Genomic DNA, 5,273 nt, shown 5'->3' on the forward strand with positions numbered 1-5,273 from the left:
TCGCTCGGCCTCTTACACGCGTGTGTACTGCGTGTTTACACGCTCATAAGTGGCCGTATCTGTGTGACCCCCACACGAACTCGAGTGTCTCCCCGGCTCAGCACGCTTCACACGAGCCCTACTCCCGTCCTGTTCCCTGCGTTTTTTTCCATTCTGTTGCTCCCTCAGACTCAGAATGGAGTAACCTTGAACAGCTGGCAGAATCGTGCATCTGCAGTGAACGCTGTAACAGTGACACCGAGCGTCCCTCTATCGATTAATCGATCGATCAAGAATCTTCCAGTCGGTACAAGTGTTTCTCTCCCTCTATATATATATACATGTATTGTTGGAAAGTTTCGAACGCTAGTCCACGCTAGTTGGCTGTTGGCTGCATGGCTTGGTCGTATCGCGTTCCGCGTGGCTTCAAATTGACGACGAATCCATTTGTGCAGCGATCGCTTTATTACCGAAACCGATGCTCGCTAACTCCGACTAATCGAATTTACGAAATATCGTGCAAACTATTCCCCGTCTATTTGCTCATTAATAGCAGTATACATCGCGACCGCTTTAATTCGATACTCGCGAATCAATCCGCAGCAAAGCTCTCTCCATTATCCACCAGAGATTTGATTTCAACCCTCTGGTGGCTACTGGTTGAATTAAAAATAGATGTCGCGTCGTTCTATTATTGTTTCCCTTTCTGATTCGCTTACGCGTGCCGTACAACGGCGTCATTTCGCTCATAGACACTTTTTGATCTTGGAATATTCGAGACGACAGTAACAAGTTATCTTTGAACAACTAGGAATCATTGATAGTAAAAAGGAAGAAAAAACGTTAGAAATACAGTCGTTGGGAAAAAGAATAACAATTGGTGTGTGAATGTATGCGGGGGACGTATATGAACCGCTTGCTCATACCTCTCGTTGGATCCAGTTATATCTGGTTTGGTTATCGAGTAAAAATACTAAAACAAAAAGTCACCAACTACTCGACTAACGAGAGAAACAGTTTCATTAAGAACGATTATACAATATACGCGTAGGATATAAGGAAGATGAATCGAGGTTTTTTAGTATTCTCTGAATGTCCATTAATTTGTTAATAGTGTAGAAAGAGATGGATAGATAAATATCGAGAGAGACACAGAGTTGTGTAGGGTGATTCCAGAACAAGACAGAGTACACACTACTAAAGGACCCGTGGTGGGGGGTAACAGTAACAGCAGCAGCAGCAGGTTTATTTGGTCACGTAATCGACCGAAGGATACCTAACGGAATACATTAAAACAGGATAAACGTCAATTTCCTACCTCTTTTCAATTTCCAATTTCTTGCACGATTTCTAGCAATGGATATCCTATGCAATCCCTGCGAGATCTTTCGTCTCGTAATTTGCATGCGATTAATCTTGATCAGTTTCTTCTCTCTCGAATAGTGCTTGGTCTCCGAAGCTCCTCTTGGCGAGAAGGAACTGGTTAAATGGCGAACACCTCTCCTGCACCCAAGCAAGCCTGCAGGATCGTTACGTATTCGCTACCTCCTCCCCCACCCTTCCTATCTATATATACTCTACTTTAACCTACAAGACGGATACCATCATTCAGATTGATCCAATTAGAGCAACGGCCGATCTATGAGTTCCATTCGTACTTACACATACAAACTACACGTCCCAGCGTGAAATTCGATGCTTTATCATTGAGAAATAAGAAAGCATTCTACAAACTTCTTATTAAAACTCGATTAGTAGCTTTGCAAACGATTATGAAACATCGTGCGTGGGCTAATGTGTTATTCAAGAGGAAACCAAGTTCCAGTGGCTCGAAAGTCGAAATTTTGCATTATTAACGAGTCACTATCACAGCACTTTCGTTCGGTTATCTTTGCTAGGACAGATAATCGCGGCTATCGAATTTTCCATATGATAAAGTCATTGGATATTTTCGAAGAGGTGTATATAATATATAAGTGGTAACGATATAGTGAGGAGTAAAGGTGTGTGAGTGGGGAAAGATGAATAAATTCGAGCCGTTTCAATTTCCGATGGTAATACCGTCGTCGTCGTCGTCGTCGTCGTCTACGTGCCTATATAAAACGACGGGGGCACGTTTATCCTCGTTTCGTTCCGTATGAATTATTCGTACGGACCAACGATCTCGCCACCATAATTTTCATTTAGTCCTGCCAAGCCACCTGCAAGGCCTGTAAGCGCCATTCCCTTCCTACATCGTCGAAAAACCCCATTTGCCCTTCCATTAACAAACTAGGAAATCCGTTTCAGCCAATCCTAACCTAGCAGAGATATTTACATTGCTATATATATATATATATATATATATATATATAAACATACGGGATCCAACTGTGACTGAGACTTATATCGCATCTCTCTATCTCTTTCCTTGCATCTCCACTCTCAAAGAAGAATGAAAAACGTTGCGTGTGCTTATTATATCGATCCGACAATCGCAGACTGGGCGACACGGGCTACTCTCTCCAGCCAACCTTACAAAAATCAATAGAGCGAATAGCTAGTTTCTTCCTGATGCGGTGATGGTAGTAGTACCTACGAACTATCGTATTCTCTGAAATGTATAAAAAAAACATGGTATTAAAAATACACTTGTAATATCACATGTGGAATAAGTAGAAAATATTCATTTCTAGACTCAACAAGTGTACATTACGGAGGTCCATTAAGAATCTCATTTGGAGGTTAACTCTCTCGATAGTTTCTTTCTAGTGCGGTAGAAGTACTACACATATACAGACTGTCGTACTCTGTAAACCATACAAAAATAAAAAGTAGAGAAAATGCACTTGTAAAATCACGCGTGGAAAATATTCGATTGTAATGCAACAAGTATATATTTATTGAGTGCATTAAAATACACATTCGAAGATTAATCCTTTCGATAATTTCTCCCTAATGCAGCAGTATGAAGAACACCCTTGTAATAAAACGTATGAAAAGAGCCGTGAAAAATATTCGTTTTTGATGCAACAAGTTTATATAATGAATGTGAATTAAAAAGCCCACTCAAAGATTAACCCTCTTGATTTATTCGCGAGATTCAAGCTTCACTCGTTTACTCGTACCTTCGAGGGATGTTGAAGCTTGATGGAGAATTCGCATTCGAGAGAATAATCTGTGGGAGGCTACAGGGAGAGGGGATATAGTATTATATATAGATTGTCGCATCCCGTAGGAGAGCAGAGCAGAACGGAGCTACGGGCGTGCCTAGCCATCCGGTGAAACTCAGGCAGACACCGTTTTCCGTTAAATTGTCACATGATCCAGCGAACGCGACATCTTGCAGGGAACCACCTCTTATCTGCAACGACCCAATTGCGAGTCTCTCGATGATTACGAGGAGAATAAAAGGCTGGATGCTGAAACACAGCGCGTCCTAATTCGATCGCTGTGTTGGGATGAATTTTCCCGAGTCCGTTTCGTGGGATTGCTTGGAAAAGCTCACCGAGGGAAAATAAAGGACGTAGCGTCGTATTGGAGCTTGGCGCACCTGCGAGTGACAACTGTTCTTCCCAACTTTCCCGCAAAGTAAAGAGCAAGCGCACCTGCGAGAAATTCCAACCTTCCCAGAGAGACGCGATAACCGCTATGATCTAATAATCCCACGATTCGGCATCGTGTGGCCGAGGGACGACGACGCAGCCATCCACGTGGATTTATGACGTAGATGAATTCGGGTTTGGATTGAAAATTTCTTTCGATAATAATAAACGGTTCGGCTGAGGTAGCGTATTCTATCAGCCTGCAGCAATCGATCCAAAGTTTTCAGTCTACGCTGCGGTGGTAAGCCGTTGCTCTTGTTTATAGTAACTAAGTTCTTTGTCTCCCTCTCACTCACACACGTAAGCACACACATGTATACACTGTGTTATCAAACAGGAACGCTCCGTCTCCGTGACAAGCAGGTCCCTCGCTGCTCGCATACCAGAAGGCCCGACCGCACGGAAATTGATGGTGCTGGATCGCTGTCATTATGGCACGCGACTCTCCCGCCTAATTGATCGATCGTCCATCTCGGCAACGTCGCTCAAGTTGTAGTTCCGGAAGAGGGAGCCAGAGGGAGGCAAGAAAGCAAGCTCGCAAACTCAAACTTGGCCTTTCCGAAGGGAAATTGCAGACATTCCTCAGACCGGAATCTCCTCGCGATGGCTTTGAAAAAACAATCGATGGGTCGTGAAACTTAAAGAGAAGGAAGGATTCATCCAATGTATGATTTTACAGTACGATGGGTGGTGCGAGATAACCCGATTGGCCCTAACCTCTCCGAATGGCTCGTTGAGGTTATAACGTGGAATTTCAAGATGCTTCTGGCATTTCTGGCGGGCATTAGCCGTTTCTGGCATAGTTGCAGCATCGTTCCTCCTGTACGCTAAACTAGGATCAGGTAAACTATAGTGTATGTATATGTATTTATATACATATACATGTATAGTACAAATGAAACTTCGCCTAACGTCCAAACTGCTCATCCCCCGATTTTACACGTATACAATATCTACTATGTGTACTATGCTGGTGAGAATATGTAATATATACGTGTATATCGCGGGGGAACACATCGAATACACGATAATGCTAGCACTGCAAAACACTCTGTAATTTAGGTGCAAACAGTCTCGCGCTATCGTACACTCGACAAATTACGATGAAAGATGCTTCTAGGCTGAATGATTTCATTGATAAATCGGTGGAAACCAGATTGCACCAAATTCCATGTGCTCGCTAGATTATATTTATATATTGCTGACCTTCCGCAAAATATCAGCAGCAGCACCGGAACATATATTTATACGGGAAAGTAGAACGTTTTGGGTAAACACGAACGACATTGCGATCTCGTACCGGCTAAAACCGACCTAAGCCGGAACAACGAGTGCTGTTTAGCTACGGTTAATCCGATTTCAAGTTTAACCTGAAGGCTTTCTAGATTCGCCACATTTTCACTTTGAACGCGTAAATGATCGGGCCTGACCAACTCAATAGTGTCGCAGCTTTACAAAAGTTTTTTTTTCTATACTGTGTATGTATATATATGTAGTATGTAGTGAAATTCTTTTCTCAGAAAGAAAAATATAAGATTGTCGATCGGCTTGTTGGGACTGGACGGCAACCTTATCGTGAATGCTCCCCTTTAGAATTTTATTCGTTTTCCTCGCTGCGAGGACATCGATCTTGCAGTCGTCGCCAACGATATCCAACGGATAACCGCGCGAAAGCCTGAAAAATTCCAGCTTAAATTCCTTCTCCATAAG

Source organism: Prorops nasuta, unplaced genomic scaffold (genome assembly GCF_024137725.1).
Source record: "Prorops nasuta isolate Cenicafe-Biocafe unplaced genomic scaffold, Cenicafe_Pnas_1.2 PNAS00002, whole genome shotgun sequence".
Taxonomy (NCBI): Eukaryota; Metazoa; Arthropoda; class Insecta; order Hymenoptera; family Bethylidae; genus Prorops; species Prorops nasuta.